At 46.7% G+C, this 19,544-nt stretch overlaps 1 long non-coding RNA gene across 5 annotated transcripts; it reads right to left on the reverse strand.

Moving 5' to 3' along the window:
- Positions 1-1,567: 1,567 nt before the first annotated feature.
- Positions 1,568-18,946, reverse strand: LOC108351293 (uncharacterized). Of its 5 annotated transcripts, XR_010052336.1 has the most exons (5): positions 18,790-18,946; positions 13,208-13,266; positions 11,687-12,251; positions 8,796-9,573; positions 7,580-8,543 (listed from the first exon to the last, which is right to left on the reverse strand). It is a non-coding gene; the product is annotated as an uncharacterized LOC108351293 (long non-coding RNA). The 5 variants fall into 5 exon arrangements; XR_005506217.2 differs by having other exon boundaries at positions 8,796-12,251; XR_010052335.1 differs by having other exon boundaries at positions 11,687-13,266.
- Between the last annotated feature and the right edge of the window lie 598 nt (positions 18,947-19,544).

The following is a 19,544-nucleotide window of genomic DNA, read 5'->3' on the forward strand; positions in this document are numbered from 1 at the left end:
TGCGTTGCAGTCCACATTGGAAACAAAGACCTTAAAATTATGGAAGACAGGAGGGGGCAGACTATTCAAATTGCTAGAGAGGTAGGGCGAGGGTGTGAGACATTGAGGAAAACAGTGCTTTGCGTTTTGAGGGAGCAGCTCTAGTGGCCATTGGCAGACAGAAAATGTTCATTCGTGGAGAGGCTACACAAAGCAAATGGCAGATGCAGGAATTGTGTGGATACCATCACTTGGGAAAGCACATCCCTATTAGGGCCTCTAAGTCTGGGAGGGACTTGGCCATGTAAGGCCTGGGGAGAGTCTCTGGATTGGTTTCTGTTAGAACTGGATAGCAGTTCAAGTTCTTGAGCAGAAAAATGACAGCAGTGATTAGGGAAGATTAAAATCCAAGGTACACAGTGTGCCGCCCAGACCAGGCATTGAGAGCAACAGAGTTAAGTGAGCTGCTCATGACAAGTGGCTTGGGAACACTGGCATTGCCTGAGTTTTCCTGCAGCGTCGGACACATGTGAACACAGAGGGCCAATCTTGAAATCACAGCTAACACACAGCTGGGGCTGTGGGCCTGCTCTCTTCTCTGACTTAGTGAGTTTAATGGACACTGCTATTACTTAACTGGGAAATACATGCCCACAACTAAAGCCTCCCCCTTCTGTGTGTGTGCAAGTACACGTGTGTGTGTGTGTGTGTGTGTGTGTGTGCTTGTGCACACATCTTGTATGTGTTCACCCAGTTTAGATGCAGAACAGTGGAGGATTTTCTCCCCTGAGACAAAGTGAGAATGTGGAAGACAGTTTTAATGTGGTGTCTGTTTGCTTTTGCTCTAACAAAGTTGTCAGATTAAATTTACATGTTTACTGGGGGGAGGGGGGATGAGATTTGATGAATGAGGAGCAGGAGGAAGGAGGAATGAATTGCTGAGCTGATAGGCAGGTTGCTGAGATGCCTGAACAGGCAATAGAAAAAGCCAGTGGTTGTTATTAATATGTCTGGCCACAGGAGATGTTGTGTTCAGTACAGGGAAGAAGGCCATTGACACCAAGTCTGGGCTGCTAAGTGGAGAGATCATAGCTGTTGACCCCAGGGTGTCGCCCTGTCAAGGATCCTTCTATTTTATTCAGGAATAGGTGTGTAATGAGAGGTCTCTCAGACCTGGGAGCTGAAACTGATCAACATTGCTGGGATGGAGGGGTTGAAAACGATTGACTAATAGATCAGGATGTTGCTGTCTTGAATGTGAACTTTCCCCACAGGCTCGTGTGCCTGGACACTCGATTCCCAGGCAGTGGTGCTGTTCTGGAAGGCCGTAGAACCTCCAGGAGATGGAGCCTCATTGGAGAAAGCGGGCCACTGGGGGCAGGCCTTGAAGCGTTACAGCCTGGCACTATGTCTACGTCTACCCTCTGCCTCTGAGTGGAAGACGAAACGTGGCCAGCTGCCTCCCATGCCTGCTGCAGCGCCTTCCCTGTGATGATAGCCTACACATCTTCTTTTCCTTTTTTTTAGATTTATTTATGTATTATATATAAGTACACTGTAGCTGTCTTCAGATACACCAGAAGAGGGCATCGGATCTCTTTACAGATGGTTGTGAGCCACCATGTGGTTGCTGGGAATTGAACTCAGGACCTCTGGAAGAGCAGTCGGATACTCTTAACCACTGAGCCATCTCTCCAGCCCTCCCTACACATCTTCTTAAAGCAGAATGCCCCTCCCCCTCCTTAAATTACCTCTGTCACAGCAATGGGAAGACTGAGTAATGCACGGGGCATACGATCTCCTTGTAGAAGTGGAATCTGAAAACGTCAGAGCCTCAGGATAGAGCAGAAGGATAATTATTAAGGATCAGAGGTAAGGTAAGTGGGGGAGACGTTCATCCAAGGGTAACACAGGAGGACTTGCAGTTCTGAGATGACTGGCTTCTGGAGAACCAGTGTACAGCAAAGTGACCACACTTATTACTAATGCAGGGTTACATCATTGTTATGTGTTAAGGGAGTAGGTGTGAGGTATTATCTCACACACACACATAGCTAGGTCACAGATGTGTTAAACAGACTGAGTGTAGAGAATGCTGAGCAAAACATGTACACCTTAACTGCATGCGGTCTTGTGGGAATATGCAGATGAGGGTGCATGTGTGGGTGTGGGAGGGGTAAATGTGCGTTCAGTGTGCACATGCATGACACATGCGTGGAGGTCAGGGGCATGACCTTAGGTGTTAGCTCTTTTGTTTGAGACACAGTCTTTCATTGGTCTGGAACGTCACCGAGTAGGGAACTTCCAGGATCTTCCTTGTCGCTGTCTCCCATCTTGCTGGTGCTGCGATTACAAGCATGTAGATCCTCACACACGAGATGCAAGAGCTCTCTCTGAGCTGAGCCATGCCCCCAGCCCACACACACCTTTATTTCTTGATCATGCCTCTATAAAGCTGGTGGTAGTGGATAACTTATAGTGATCTAGGGGCAGACCATTCGATTTCCTGAGAGAAGTGACAGGTTCCTGCATGACTATGGAATTCTGGGAAACATCAGTCACCAATAGCCTCATAGACCCCAGCTTCAGGGACATAGTGAATGTGAGACAGAGCTCCTAAGAGGAAACTCTTACTTATCTCTCTCTTGCTCTTGAAAGAGGAGATTGCTGCCGTATTGCTGGTGGCCTCTGTGTCCCTTGGGACTGTGGCAAGGGTTGAGGTGACTATTCCTGGCTTCAAAGCCTATGCTCATGCTTGACCCGTGGGTTAGCAGTGTTTGAAGGAGAAAGGGGACAGAAGGTTGTTGTCTGCTCTCTGGCTCATGCAGTCACCAGGAGGTCTCTGGGGTGGCTGGGTGGAGATTAGACTTCCTCCTACCTCCCTCGTGTTCTCAGTTCTTCCTCTGCCCCTCCCTTTTTTCACCTTTTCCCAGGAAATGTTCTTCAGGGTCATGGACAATAACAGACAGTGTAGGTGATGAGAAATGAAGCCCCACCCCCACGCCTGCCCCATTCCAATTCCATTCTCCAGTGTTAAGGTCACGCAATTAAGTTGCAGTAAGAAAGGGTGGTCACACACTCATACCAGGAAGAAGTGGTTACTTAGCAACAAACAAGCTGTGTGAAGCAGGTTGTGTTTTCATCCGGGCTGTGTGTGAGAAGGACAAGAGTCACTGCTGGAGGTAGAAGGCTGCTCCGTTCAGCACGGAGTGGTTTCTCCACAGAACACACAGTAGTCAAGTGGCAAGGCAAAGTCGGAGAGGCTGTTGTATTCCTGAAACTGCTTCATAGGCCTGAGCTCATTTTATGAGAGTCTTATCTGTGCATGCTTGCTTTTTGATATTGTGCTGGGTTCGTAGCCAGTCTCCTGTAGTAGCATGGGAGAGTTTAAAGTCAGCCTTGGCTTCTAAGTCCATCCATCCCCTGTGTTTTCTGTTGCTTGACTCAAACTCCATTTTCATTTGACCTCCTGCAGTAGAGTTACAGAAAGGAGAAGGCAGGTGCCCAAGTCATGATTGGGCAGCCTGTATTTGATGGACAGCTACCTGGTCCAACTGTGGTCCCTGAAGACCGCCCTCTACCCTTGTCCCGATCATTATGTTAAAAAGCATATTTGGGGATGGGAAGCAATTAGTCTAGTGCTTGCCTTCAAGCATGAGGATCTGGCTTTGCATACTAGAACCCACATTTAAAGTAGGCAGGGTGGGGTTGGGAGGTGACTCGGTGGTTAAGAGTCCATACTGTTCTTGCTGAGGACGACACCTACACTGGGTGACACATAGCCACCTGTAACTCTAGCTCCAGGAGCACCTGAAACCTCTGGCCACTGTAAGCACCTGCATTTACATGTGTGTGTGTGTGTGTGTGTGTGTGTGTGTGTGTGTGTGTATTTAAATATATACATATACTTAAAGCCGGATGTGATGACACACATCCAAGGATGTGAATCCTTGGAGCTTCTTGGCCAGCCAACCAAGCTGGTTGGTGAACTCCAGGCCAGTGAGAGACCAGGTCTCATAGAGATGCATGGGGTTCTTAAAGACAGCACCTGAGGTTGCCCTCTGGCTTCCACTTACACCCAAGCATGTATGCACGTGTACCCGCACACATATATGCACCCCATTAGAGCACATACATTAGAGAAGATACATCTCCCTTTCTATACAATCGCAGTTCTTCCTCGACCCCAGGTCTGCCCACTCTGTTCCAGGTTCCTGTGAGGTTGCTGGTTTGAGGCTTGAACTGTGACACCTCAAAGATGGGGTTCCTGGATGTCTATATCTGTCTCCACCATCTCAAAGCCCAGCAGGGAATGGCTACTGTTCCAGCAGGCCCTCCTTCTGGTTGAAGGGGTGAGAAGAAATGAAGCTAGATTGTAGGCTGTAGTGTCTGCTCTGCCTGCCTCGTCACGGGGGCTCTAATAGTGTGTGCTGGATGAATTAGTCAGTGAATGAGAGATCCCGTCGGATTCATAGCCACCATACAGACCAAGGCGGAATACGCCGGTTTCTGTTACCTGATACTCAGGAGATTATTTTTCTGTAAACGACACTACTTTTTGCCTCTTGCTAGAGAATTATAAGTTCTCATTGTTCAAATCATTGTTCTCTGTAATTACTGTGGTGACACAGGGAGAGGAGTGGCGCTGCCCCCTCTTTTCAAACTGTGGCGGTGTGAGTCAGGCGTGTGCCTTTAGTAAGTGTTGCTAGCGTGCGTTGCAGTGGAACAGGTGGTGATGGAACTGCCTTTGTGTTCCTTGTGCCAAGACAGACGCCATGATGGCACCGGCTCTCCGGAGCCTCTCAGAGGCAGGCAGAGAAAACACAGAGGAGGCAGGCATTCACATACTGGCTCAGTCTGTTTCATGCTGAATGGGAGCCTGGCTCACGTGGGTTTGCTTCTGAGGTGTTTTGAGACGTGCATTCAGAAGCTGGCCCTTCAAACACAAGGGAGCAGGGGCTGGGAAGCTGCTGAGTGAGTGCTTTCCCCTGCTGAGCCCTTCAGCTTACAGAACGGCTCAGGCTCAGGCGGTGAAATGCTTGTTGTCTAATTGTGAGAACCTGACTTTGGATCCCCAGAAGCCTTGTAAATGATGTATGGGCACGTAAGCCTGTGGTCCTAGCCTTCGGGGAGAAGTAGAGACTGGGGATCCCAAGCTGGCTAACTAGCTACACTATTGGTAGCAATGAGCTCAAGTCAGAGACCCTGCCTCAACGTATAAAGTGGAGGGAGATCTAGGAGGACAGTGTCCATTAACCTTTGATCTCTACATGCACAGACAGTTATATCTCTAAACATGTGAACATGCACACACACACACACACACACGAATTGAATAAATAAAGTTAGTGAAAAATCCAGTCCTTTTTAGAGGGTGGATACATACTTTCTACGTGGTTTTATTGTATTTGCACTGACTCTCTCCACCCCAGGTGGCCTTGAGGTATCTGTCTGGAACACACACAGGGCCCTATCTTCTCTGCTTACACAAATGCCCCAGGTCCGAATAGGCCAATACGCAGGCTCAAAGTTGAGATTAAGAACAGCAGGACCCTCGAGGCAGAAAGACAAGATGATCATAACATCTCTTAGCTCAAATACATCCATGTATTCTGGACCTGTCTGATTGATGAACTAATTAGCATCCCTCTCCCTTCCCCCCATCCTCTGCTGCTGCTCTGGTATGGAAACAGGGTCAACAGGGTCTCTCTCTCTCTCTCTCTCTCTCTCTCTCTCTCTCTCTCTCTCCCTCTAGTCCTGATCGGCCTGGAACTTGTCAGGTCCAAAGGAAACTCCAACTCCCCAAACCCCAAAAGGCCAGAAATGAGCTCAATCGGGACTGTAGGAAGATTTCTGGCAGTTAGGTAAAAGCTAGGATTTCTCAGGAACCAGTGAAATTGGTTCCTGTCTACTAAAGTGGGTCATTTCCTTACCTCTGGCCAAAGGGATATGGCTACCTGTGGCACCAATCAGTATATCAAATCCTCCGTATCACAATTCCTTCCGTAAATTTCAAAGCCCATGCTAGACTCCTAGCTCTTCTCACCTCCTCTGCCCTAAACTCACTCCGGCTCATGGCTTCCCTCCCCCAGCTACTCACAGCCCTTCCTATGACCGGATGTTCACTTGTATAACCCGGATGGTCACTTGTATAACCCGGATGATCACTTGTATAACCCGGATGTTCATTGCGCTCTATGCTAGACCTGTCTCCCTCACCGTGCTTCTCTATTCTCCAGCCTCTGTTCTCCTCTCCTCTCTTGCAAACAACCCTGGCCATGTCCGGTTTGCTGGCCATGGTCAGTCTACTTCCTTCCCTGGTCTGGAGTCTTCCAGATGCCTCTGGTTGTTCTGACTTTCATGTCTACAGCAAAAACCTTCCCCCTAATCATACCACAGAGCAGCCATGCCATCAGTTTATGCAGAGCTCGCTACGTTGGCTAGGCTAGTGCTGAACTAGTATTAGAGACTTGCCCGTTTCCTCCTCCTGAGTGCTGGGATTAAAGGCATGCACTACTATATCTGGCCCAAAGGCTACTTCTCAAGGGCAGGTCTTGTGAATTGATGCCAAAGAATAGACATGATAATTCTGTGGATAAATTTTTAATGTTGTCAGAGCCAAGTGTTTTAATTATTTTTTTTTTCTTATGTAAGGTTGGTTGGTCAGTTGCAGTGTTCAGCAAACTTGAGTTTTACCCATTCTGTTATGTCTGAGAGGGTGGGGAAGGGCTAGGCAGTCCTCAAGAGAGAAGGGGTTAGAGACAGAAGAAGTGTGAAAGGTTCATGGTTGGGGAAAGAAGTCCCTTGCAAGGGAAAACATTAATTTTTTTTCATTATGTTGTTTGATATATTAATAACTATTCTGGCCCACAGGGGTTCGCCTGAACAAATTTATGGAGGCAAGCAAAACTGAAAGTTTGGAGCTTGACCGGTAGGATGTGTCTGCACATCTTAGGCTTTCCTGGGTGGGGGGCAGGGAGCTAGTATTAATGCCCAGGGATTAACAGCTATATAAAGGGTTAAACTATTACCTGTCCAAAGGGACTGGTAAGGAAGAAAGCCAGGGGAAAATCCCTAGAAACAATAGGAGTGTTTCAATTTGGGAATGCCTGAGAAAAACGGCGTAAGGAAGTGGGTAATGGAGACCTCAGTACCAGAGACTTTTGAGACTATGGGTGACTGGTTCTGTTATCTCCATCCTGAGGTGCTGAAGCTTGAGTGTCATGGCAACAGGGCACAGCAGAGCAAAGGTGCTCACTGCATGGCAGTCAGGCAGCAGAGAGGGTGAAGGAACTGAGAAGGTAGATTACTCAAGATCATTGCCTACAACTACCTCTAACCCAGCTCCCTTCCTTGTCTCTACTACCTCTCAGTAATGCTATCAGACTATGAACTCATCAGTGTACTCAAGGTCTGACTCACTTCCCCAGAACCACATCTCTCTGATCTTTTCACAGAAGACCAAGCCTTCCATGGGTGATCTTTTGGGAGAGGGGCCTTTCAAATGCAAATCATAACGGGGCCTAATTACGTTCTTTCTGTCTCTTAAATGAAACTCAGTCTTGATTAAGAGGTTTGGGAGAAGCAGCTCTGCCTTTGATTGATCCACTCAGCCAGTATTTATTGAGGGCTTGGTGTATGCCAGGCACTGTGTCAGGCCCTGGAACTCTGCAGAATGATTCAGCCAAATCCTTGTCATTTACTGTATCCTGAATGGTGGTTGTGGGTGCAGTGTGGGTGGGAAGGAAGCTTCCAACCTCTTTATATTCTGTAAAATGACTTTTTACAGCCCTCTGAGGGTGGAAGAAGGTTACTCCACCACACACACACACACACACACACACACACACACACACACACACACACACACACACGAGTTGTCGTGGCTTTGCTCACCATGGTAACAGCTTAGGGAGAGCTGGAGCTCTGGTGTGGAGCCCAGCTGTTAGAGCTGCTTCCCCTGTTGCCTGCCTGCTCGTCTGATGACTCTGCACACTGCTAAGGTGCATCATTTCCCCAGACCTGAGATTTGGCTGGAGGACAGCAAGCAGATGGGACAGGGAGCGGGATAGTAGAGTCGCTGCGGGTTGAGTGTCAGGCGCTGGGCTCAGCTTGTGGCTTCATCTTGTCTAATCCTCTGTGTGATTGACTGTTCTAGATGATAGGAGGTTCAGGCGGACCCCAGAGCAACTGTCCTAATTGATCCTAACGTAGCTCTCCGTGCTTGATGGCTCAGAAATGCAGGTGCAGTGTGCTCGAGGGCGTTGCAGGCAAAAAGGCTAAAATGCGGATTCCCAGCATTGGGTTTCTAACTGGATCACTGTCTGGAGGTGGGGCCCGGGAACTGAACATGAAACGAGTCAGCAGGGTCACTTCATCCCTGTGTGGCTTAGAGAACAGAAGTGACCTAACCATCGTTGTAGGGCTAACTAGTTGGGCTAGCTCAGTGGACTCAGAAGGAGGGGACAGAAGAATGGAGTTTTCACAGAGAAGTGCAAGGCATTGGTCCAAATGCAGGCGGTCATTTTTTGTTTGCAATGGTAAGGTTCCCACCAAATGATGTTCTGATCAATAAAAAGAAAAGAAAGGAAGATGGAGGGGGGGCAACTCTAGCTGGGCTTATTATATTTTCTTCTCAGCATTTGTGCCTACAAAGCCAGCCCACTTCCCAGCCCAGTCACCAGGGCAACCGTCACCCCCACCTTGACAGCTAAGCGTCACAGGCAGCTTCTTGCACCCACAGCCAGGGCCAAGGGACCCAGCCCTATAATCAGCCTCCTGCTACCTCTGCAGGCAGCCAGCAGCAACAGTCTCACCCCGGCACAGTTCCGCAGACAGCCTTCCCAACGCTCAAGTGGTGCGATCTGCTAGTACGGCTTCCCAGGAGACACTGGGCGGAGACTGGAGGGAGAGGTCTGCCCTGAAGGGGAAGCATGGTCCAAGGTGGCAACCTGCACAGGAAAAAAAAATGCCCTCCAAAAGGGGAGTGGTGGCAGGCAACGCCCTCCTCTAGCTGAGGAGACAGCTTTGGGGGTGGTGGGAGTTGAGGAAGGGTGTACAAAGTGATGAGCTGGTGGGAGGCTGGGTAGCATGGGAGGGGGAGGAGGGGCGGGATCTGGGCTCCCACTGCATCATTACTATGGAGTTGGTCCCAGCTGGGCCTTCAGCCTGTCCATGGTGTCCACACATACCTGGACATAGGCCTAGAACGGTTCCACTAGGTCTGGCTGCAGAGCACAGGCATGGTCTGTCCGGGCTGTCAAAGGTAAACCCAGGTCCCCTGGCTCTGATGACCTATGCATGTTTTTACTGGGCTACTAAGCCCCCTTTCACCATTGGAGACTTTTGGCCAGCTCTACCTGAACCTTTGTTCTCCACAATCTGGCAGCTTCCCTCACTTATCCCGCTTTGGACACGTTCTTGGCGGGCTCACCTGGCTGGGGTCTTTCCAGTCCACAGGCAACAAGAACTGGCTCTTTTCAACCCTTCTTCCTTCGCTCATGGCAGCCTAGGGCCAACCTCTGCAGGCTCTACTGCTTCCAGACTGGGACGAAGCCTTCCTCCAGAGGGCCAAGGGTCTGGCTCCCTTCCAGGCTGTTTAAAGAACCAGCTGAGACCTTTATGCTGCAAGGGCATTAACTCTCCTGCGGCTACTTCTAGCTAATGGGAGGCACAAGGCTGGAGGGAGCCCTCTTGCCTTAGGCTGTTCTCAGGCCAGTGCTTTCTGTGAGGCCTGTCTGGAGAAGTTCTGTGTGACCTGGCTTTGAAAGGGAGTGGGGGCCAGTTGTCTGGACACTACCTCCCCACAACCCCTTCTCACTTCTCAGCTACCTTTACCTCACTTCCTGCTCCCTCACCTTGATGTTCTGGAATTGTGCCTCCCTTAGAAGCAGTTGAAAGGAAACTTTTCTCTCACAGGGTTTTCTTGAGAACCTAGAAGTTAGCATCCCTATGCTAATAGACCAGAGTTCATGCTCTGGGTTGTCTTAGCCTGAGAGAGGGAGCTGAGGAATAGAGAAGTGATCTTTCCCAAGGGTGCAGCTGGTATGTGGAGAAGCAGTTCTTGCTCCTGTCTGTAACACTTCTAACAAGTGTTTGCCATGTGCTAATAGGCACTGTGAATGTAGCAGTGAATACGATTGACAAAAATCCCTGGCTTTATGGAATATGATATTCTGGTGGAGACCTGGAAGAGAAAGACACCATAATCTGGATGAAAAGGTAAACTATTCAGAATGCCAGCTTGATCATTGCTGATCCATTGGAGTGTCCCGGGCCGAAGGTAACACCCCTAAAGTTCCCAAGTGCAAGCTTAACACCCTAAGATCTCAGAGAGCCCTGGAACTCTGGGTGACTAGGTTAAAGAGTGTCCTGGACAGAAGAGGGAATTGGGACGGACAAACTGGGATGCCTGTACACCCAGCAAGGACAAGCAAGGGCTTCGGCTGATGAGAGCCTTAGGAGAAACCAGGTCTGCAGGCGCCTCGACTTTGTACTTCTAGCTTCCAGATCTGTGTAAAAACCCACTCCTTGCTTTAACTCACCCAACCCGCGCTGACTCATTCCATCCTAGCAAATGAACGCACTGAGATTTTAATTTCCTAAGAGGCGCCTTGAGTTGGCGTCACCGAGAAGGTAACGTTTAAGCCAAAAGCCAAAGTTACTGATGGAGGGAGTTCTTTGGAAATCTTAGGGCGGGGCATCCTCCCTAAGCAAGAGCAGCAGGGCCCTCAGCTCAGACTGAGACCCCAGCTCATGAGCTAGAGGGCTAGGCGGAGGGTCAGCCCGCAGGAAGGAAGCTGAGTGGGTGAGGTGGGGGAGGGGCGGAATCAGAGAAGAGAGGGTGCTCATGAATTGTCCCTCTGCAAGGAGGAGAAGGCATTTCAGGACTGCCTGGAGTAAAGAGTATTTGGCGTGTTTGCTGCCCATTCTCCTTGTCACAGATGAGGAGGCCTTGAGTGTGACAGTGGCTGTAGCAGGCACAGGTTTGAGATGCTGCTAAACATCCAAGGACAGCATTTCTTTCCCCTCACCCATGATGCTGGCCCACGTGGTGAAGGTGCATAGGTTGAGAAACCCTGAATTATACATAGTCTGTGCCTGACTGACTGCTGCATTAGCAGATTCGCTCTGGCCGAGTTGAGAAAGGGCAGAAGCTGAGGTCCTCTTTGTTGATCCAGGTGAGAAATTAAAGTGGCTCAGGCTGGATGGGCACAAGGTCCGTGTGTACGACTTCTTGTTATTTTCTCTTTCCCTGACTCCCTACTTTTTCTCTCCTCTCTCCCAGAGAGGAGGTCCCTTACCAGTGGACAAACTTCTGGGCAGATTGTGAGCTTGAGTTCACGGGGAACCCATTCAGTTCTCTCAGTTTCTAAGTTGAAGAAGAAATGGGGACAACTCGCTTATGGGCATCTGCCAGTAGTGGATGGAGTGTCAATCACCCACTGAGTCATTAAGTAAAACAAAGAATGAGTGGTGGGTGGATATCCAGCTATACAAGCCAGAAACTCAAGTCACTCAGAGTGCTTCTACCTCCCAGATGTCTACCACTCCACCTCTATTCTGCCAGCACAGAGACTTCTCTCCCAGGCCACAAGTTTATCTCGATAGCTCTGCTCCAACCTGCTGTGTTTGGATTTACATCTGAAATGTCCCTCCCCTACGGCTCAGGTTTTGAATACCTTTCCACTTGATGGGAGGTGCCTACCTGACCCGGAAGTAGATCACTTGCAGCAGGTCCTTGAGTGGGTCATGTGATTTCTGCCTCCTTCCTGGTTTGCTCTCTGCATTCTGATACATCATCAACAGCTTCTGCCTGTAGGCTCCTGTTGTCATGGACTGGTCACATCATCATAGGAAGCACCATGATGGACTGAAAAACCTCTGAAACCATGAGTCAAAATAAATGCTGTCTCTCTCCAACAGTGTCTTCGGGGAATGCTGATTATGGTGATGGAAAAGTAACTAATCCATGGTCCCTCCTGTCACACTGCAGCCCCACAGTCTTGGCATGTGTGTCAAGGGAACAATGACATCTCAGTGATACAATACAACAAAGGTTCAGTTTTTACTTATGCAGCAGGAGGTGGGATACCCCCACCATATGCGTCTTTCCCTTTACAGATGCCTGGATGTAATTAAGCATTGGATGGTTGTTGACTGTGTCTTCTGTGTGCTTGCTGGTCTGTGCGCCCCTTGATGGTATACTCCGGCTGTTTGTTGCTAGCCATCCCTAGTATGTCGGTCACTTTTTGCTACTGTTGACAAAACATCTCAAAGAAAAACAAGATTAAGAGTGTTGTTTGGCTCCTGGTGTCAGAGGTCCCAGTGTGTGGCCCACTGGCCTAGTCAGTATGGATCTGGGGAAGGCTGGGGAGCAGAAGGAGACTGGAAGGGGTCAGAGAGAAGATATACCTTCCAAAGACACATCCCCAATGAAGTCCTCCCACCAAATTATGAATCATCAATGAGTTAGGAATCTATCTGATTATCACAGAACCCTCCTGACCACCCTTTAGTGATGGGAATCACTAGCTGTTTGGGGAACCGAGTCTTCAACACGTGGGTTTTGGTAGACAATTCATAGTCCAAACCATGACACCTTCTCCTAGAACAATTCCAGACATATTTTTGAACAGAATGGCTAAATTGTAACTAGAAATCAAATAATTGCCCTAATCTAAACAAATCTAAACTATGGTCTGGATAGGTGGATCAGCAATTAATACATGGTTCTCAGTCTGCATTTTAGGAAGCTCACAGTAGCCTGTCCCTTCAACTCCAGGGAATGGACTCCCTCCTATGGACGCCACAGACATTGTACTCATATGTACGGACCCACACACAGACATACACATATAATAAAAGAAGTGAATCCGGGGCAGGAGAGGTGATTCAGCAGTTAGGAGCACTGGCTGTGCTTCCAGCCAGTGTTTGATTCCTGAATGTTCCTGAGTCTGGTTCCCATCACCCACATGGTGGCTTACACTGTAACTGTCCAGTTCCAGGACATCTGATGTCCAATTCTGGCCTCTGAGGACATAGACATGCAAGTGGTGCACAAACACATATGAGGGTAAAATACCTATTGTGATGGCTATTCTTGGTTGTCAACCTGACTGTATCTGGAATGAACTATAATCCAGAAATGGAGGGCACACCTGTGACCCACATCTCGAGGCTGGTAGACATGAGCTTTTGATCCAGATCTTGGGGCTGGAAGACATACCTCTTTAATCCAGATCTTGAGACATACCTTTAATCTGGGCCATACCTTCTACTGGAGACCTACACAAGAATAATTGAAGAAGGAAGGGTTCGTTCTTCTTTGCCTGTTTGCACTTACTTGCCAGCACATCTGTTGGAATCTACCTCTTTAGGATTTCAACTTATACAGAAGACCAGTTGAAACACCTAACTTCTTAGGACTGAGCAACCAACTGTCCATTGTATGAATATATATATATATATATATATATATATATATATATATATATATATATATATATTCATTCCATAAGTTCTGTGACTCTAGAGAACCCTAAACACCTATATTTATAAAAGAAAATAATTTTTAAATTAAAATATCTAAAATATGAACTCATACATAAATTACATGAAACAAGTACACACTTATTTTGTTTTTCAATACAATTTCTCTGCATAGTCCTGGCTGTTCTGGAACTCTGTAAGCTGGCCTAAAACTCAAGAGATCCACCTTCCTCTGCCTCCTGAGTGCTAGGATTCAAGGTGTGTAGGAGTGTGCCACCACCTCCCCAAGTACATGCATTTTAAATAAAGATAGAATAAACACTTCGCTTACTTTGTAAAAAACAAAAAACAAAACAAAACAAAACAAACAAGCACATTCCAATGCCTCTGTGGGTCCCACTCTGAATACAATTCACTGCTAAGGCTAAACAACAGATTGCATTTTGTACATTTTGTATATCATCTCACCATTGGGGGTCGTTTTAACCATATCTATATTATCTACATTAGTGTTTTAGAACACTATGTAATGGTGTCATGGCATAGAAAATCTTTGGCAACTTATATCTGTGGTTCGACATGTTCATAGAATCTGTCTTTGTGAGTGATAAAATTTATCTTTGTGAGTGATAGAGCCATTCATTTTCATTCCCAGTTTCTCACTTTTGGGCCTAAAGTTGTTAATTTATCCATTTGTCTGTTGATTGTTGTTGGGGTTGTTTCCAGGTTTTCGCTACAGTCTGTACTGCTGTGAATTTTCTTGTATGTATCTCTATATGAAAATGAGCAAGAATTTCCCAGAACATATGCTCGGAAGAATGTTTATGCCTTGAAGAAGCAACATATCTTATTTAACAAGCAAGTAGCAAATTCTTTTCCAAAGTGGTTAGACCAGTTTGCACTTCAGAGTAAGTAGCTATCCTCGTTTGTCATCTCCATGACTTTAGCCTACTTAGTGGGTTTGTCTCATTTTGTTAATGAATGTTGAGCTTAATTATTAAGGTATGGTCAATTTATTTTGTATGTGGTATATGTGCATATATGTCCATGGGCATGTACACATATGTGTGCAGGTTTATATGCATTCATGTATGGGGGATGGAGGTCAATGTTGGGTATTTTCCTCCACCTTGTATTTTGAGACAGATTCTCTCACTTGGACTCCTCAATTTGGCTATCTTGGCTGGCCAGAGAACACCATGAATCTGCCATCCCAGCTCTCTTGGTGCTGGGATTACAGATGTGTTCCATGGAGCCTGGCTTTTACGTGGTGCTGGAGATCTAAACTCCAGTTTTCATACTTCCACAGGAAGCATTTTCCCAGCAGAGCCATCTCCCAGCCCTTGTTAATGATGAAGAATTGGCATTGGGCTCCTTTTTTATGGTTTACAGGCAATTCTTCTGTACATGGTTTGTTAATCCCAGAGATATGAGTGGAAAGATCATCATCCTGAATTATAGCCAAGTTAATTAAAGTAAGCTTTTTAAAATTTGTGTACATGGTTCGTCTTTCCCTCAAGGCAGGATTCAAGAGATCAGTGTTTGATGCGGTGGGGAAAAAGGGGTTTTATAGCTTCAGAGTAGAGGGTTTTCAAACGGGAAAATACTGGCAGGAAAATAGGCAGGGTTACAGAAGCAGAACATAAGTATAACAAGTTGGTCATAACAACCTCCTGAAACAAAGACAAGGTTGCCAAGTGGTCATAACAAGGTGGTCACCAGGTAGTAACAAGGTGATCATAACAAAGTGTAACAAGGTGCTCATAACAAAGTGTAACAAGGTGCTCATAAGAAGGTGTAACAAGGTGGTCATAAGAAGGTGTAACAAGGTGGTCATAAGAAGGTGTAACAAAGTGTAACAAGGTGGTCATAACAAGGCAGTAACAAGGTGGTCATTATTGTGTTCTTCCTATTGCTGCTGTAACAAGTTACCACCAAACCTGGTGGCAGAAGCAGCAGTTTTGTCCTTTCACAGTCTGGAAGGTAGATGTCTGAAGTAGTTCCTACTGGGCTGAATCTGAGGTGTCAATAAGGCCTGCTTGTCATCTGGAGATGTAGGGGAGAGATTTCAAGGTTTGGGCGACTTGCCACCCCTTTCAGACTTCAACAGATCATCATCTCTCAGTCCCTTCGTTTTTGAATGTGCACAGTGGCTAGCCTAGTCCTCCTCGTGTGGACGAACTCTGCCTGGACTGTGGAAGTCTGCCTCTCTTCCATGCAAAAGGTTCTATGACTTGACTAGGGCCTACTCTGACAAACAATTGAGAAGAAACTGGAAGATCACCTTACACCATAAATCGGTCACCTCAAAGTCCACTTTCCATGCAGACATCATTCACAGGCTCAGGGAATTAGGTCAGGAATGTCTTTGAGGAAGCATTGCTTTAACTCCCACAGAAATCAATAAGTTCATTATAATTTATTGACTCTTTTCTGAACCTGAATCCAGATGGCCCCTAGTCTGCTAGCAATAATAGTAACAGTAGGCTCTTATGCTGGGAAGTTGTTTTTTTTTTTTAATTGTTCATTTTTTTTGTTTGAGACTCTCTATGTAGCCCTAGATATCCTGGAACTCACTCTGTAGACAAGGCTGGCCTAGAACTCACAGAGATCTGCCTGCTTCTGCCTCCTGAGTGCTGAGTTTAAAGATATGTGCCACCCACCTCCTGGCTCTGGGAAATTTTTCAAGAATTGAATACATATTATTTCATTTATTTATTTATTTTTATAGCTTTTGGAAGTAAACATTATTGTTGTTGTTATTATTATCTTTAACTCTCTCTCTCTCTCTCCCTCCCTCTCTCTCTCTCTCTCTCTCTCTCTCTCTGTGTGTGTGTGTGTGTGTGCGCGCGCGCATGTGTGTACTCACATAGGTGCCTAGGAAGTCCAGAATAGAGTGTCAGATGCCCTGAGGCTAGGATTACAGACTGTGGTGGTTGGAACTGTACTTAAGTCTTCTGGAAAAGCTGTATTGTTCTCTTAACTGCTGAGCCATGTTTCTAGCTCCAAATGTCAATATTACTGTGTGTATATGTGTGCATTTGGTTATATGTACATGTGTGTGGGTTGTTCTCTCATGCAGTTATGGGTGAAGGGTGTCAACGGTGGGGAGTCTTTCTTTTGTACTTTGAACCTTAGTTTGGAGATGGTCTCTTACAGAACCTGGGGATTACTGGCTGCTCATAGATCCTCTCATGGTCTGCCTACTCTGTCCTCTCCCCAGCAGAGGTTACAGTCATGTGCCGCTACACCCAGTTTTTGCATTGTTTGTGGGGATTCAAAGTCAGATCCTCATCACACATGCACTGCAGTCTCTTTACACACTGAGCCGCCTCCCAACTTCCTTGCATACTATTAGTCTTAGCTTAGCTGTACTCAAGGACAGTGACATTACATAGGATAATGGGAAGTACCTGAACTCTGAACAAAGTTTAGGCAGCTGAATTCCAAAGTCCTTGTGCTTAGCCTCACGCTACTATTAAATGAGCAGATGAAGTGGCCATGGCTAATTTTCCTTAGCTGTGTGTTTTTGCCCAAACTACACAACTTTCTGAGCTTCAATTTCATGTCTGGTCAAATGGTAACAGCAGAATATCTTTTCTGTGCTCCACTGGCCTGCTCTGAGGGCACAATGAGTCATGTGTGAAATCAGGGCAGGAAAGAAGAATGGCACTCAGAGAACTTATCCTCCAGGTGTCCCCGGCAGAGACAAAAACTTGGGTTTCCCGGCAACCAGGCGCCTTCCATCCCAGGATGGCCATTAGAGCACTTACAGATTCCAGTCATCGAATCGAGCATTTCTTTGCACCAACCTCCTGCCTTCTAATCGCCAATATTAGAAGTGTGCAGTGAATACTGTCACCGAATCTTAGATGGTGCTGTGATAGAGTCCAAATATGCAATACTCCTTAGCCGGAGCAGGGTAAGGTCCCTAAGTAATAATTAGTTTCAGTAATGCATCGAAGGAAAGGGGGTTATTTTCAGAAGTTAACAGCCAAGGGACGCTACATGGGCTTTGCTCCTCATGACTTTGCCTTTTCTCGATCCTCATGCCGTCACACTTCCATTGCCCCTTGACTCCTCTTTGTGCAGTGCGGAACCCAAGGCCATGATTTTTAGCTGTGGGCTCGCCACCTGTTATTTTTGTTTTGAGTTTCAGAGAAACACTGAAAAAGGAAAAGTAAAGGATGGGGAGAGGTATAATCTATCAGATATAGGTTTAGATTTTTCAAAGACCCACCTTTAATATGAATTTTTAGACGTTTTAACCTCCCTTGCAGCCCACCATACACCAGAGGTAGCGGAAAAGAAAGGTTATTAGGATACGAAAGAAGTGGACCTGTTTAGGAATTGTTCTTTAGAGCAAATCCAATCTGCATTGCCAGGAAATCAGCAGTGACAGCTGACCCATTCCCAAACACTTCCTGAATATAGCAGCACTCCAGTTCAGTAGTGTTGGGATAGCAAACGTTGTATCAGCAGCGGTGGCATGACCTAGCAGAAACAGCCAGACCTCCGCTGAGTCAGCACCAGTCAGCAGGAGGGACCATGACCATCAGAGATGCCAGGAGAAGTTCTCTGCCGTGCCTCTCTCAATGAAGTGAAGATAGGTGAAGGCTCAAGAGCAACAAAACATTGCAAAGCTGGCTGTGCAGGCAAGCCTCTGTCACTGTCTGCTGAGCCTTCTTCATACTCCCTCTAAAGCTCACATGTCCTCCCACAGGTCTTGCCTCACCGTGTGAGTCTGTGTCAGCTGACATACTTTGTCAGTTGGCCCTAGTCTGAGGAAGTGGCAAGAAGCCACGTGGCCAAAAGTTTTTGGTGCATTTCTCTTTATGGAGTCATGACCAACAGAGCTCAGCAATGCAATGTAAGGTGAACCAGTACATGTGTGTCATTAGTGAGGAATCCTTCATGATGTGTCCTTTTACGTGCTTACTTTAGCAAAACATCCTTTCACCTGTGTCTGCTTCAGGAAAACACTCCTTCACATGTGTGCCCCGACAAAACGCCATCCAACACTACTGGCTTTCCAAAGGAACCTTACGTTTCCACTTCAGTCGGATGTGTAGATGGACGTTATTCCCCGCTTCTATACAAAGGGGATAGATTTCAAGGTGCCTAGCAGATGCCTGAAACCTAATATAAATATCCAAATCTGTATATTCTGTTTCTCTTTATAAATACGTACCCATGATAGTTTAATTTATAAATTAGATACTGTAAGAGAGTCACAGTAGGAACTGATAATAAAATGGAACTATATCAAGTAAAGTAAATGTAGTGTAAAACAAGTACTGTGGTATTCTAACGGTATACCTGATAACCAAAATGGCTTCCAAGTGACTGACGGGTGAGTGGAATATATCATATGGAAACGCTGAGCATGGCGATGACTCGTGCTCTGCCTCAGGTAGGATGGAATGGAATAGCATGAGGTGATCTCTGCTCCGGATGGACCACAGATGCTGGGCAGTAACTGAAACCATGAAAAATAACATTGTAGCTGGGGAGGGGGAGCTACTGCATACGTAAGGCATAGAAATGTAATCACAGGCTGAGGAAGTAAGGAAGTTGGCTAAGTACTTGCCTGTGCATCAAGTCCTGGGTATAATCTCCAGCAGCACACCAGGAGTGGCAGGATACATGTGTTAAGTCCAGAACTCGAGATGTAGAGGTAGGAGGATCAGAAGTCAAAGCCATCGTTGACTACATAATGAGATTGAAGCCAACCTTGGCTCAGAAGACCCTATCTAAAGCAAGCAAGCCAAGATACAAACAAAAATGTAGTTCAATTAACATAGCACTGGCCTAAAATATGTAGATTAAAAGACCAGCAAGAAGAGCTAGAAACAAATGTGTATGCCTGTGAGTACTTGTCATAGCACAGAGACGCAAGCGCGTATTGGTGGGGGAAGATGTGTTGTTAGGTGCTGCTGGAAATTGGCTCACTAAATAGAGACAGTATTATCACATCCCTATTAATATTACACACTGAGGTGACCCCCAGATGCCGTAAAACCTAATCATGGGAGGTGCAGATGTGAAGCCAGATAGAACAACGGGTAGGGGAA

The sequence above is a fragment of the Rattus norvegicus genome, chromosome 6, assembly GCF_036323735.1.
Source record: "Rattus norvegicus strain BN/NHsdMcwi chromosome 6, GRCr8, whole genome shotgun sequence".
Classification (NCBI taxonomy): Eukaryota; Metazoa; Chordata; class Mammalia; order Rodentia; family Muridae; genus Rattus; species Rattus norvegicus.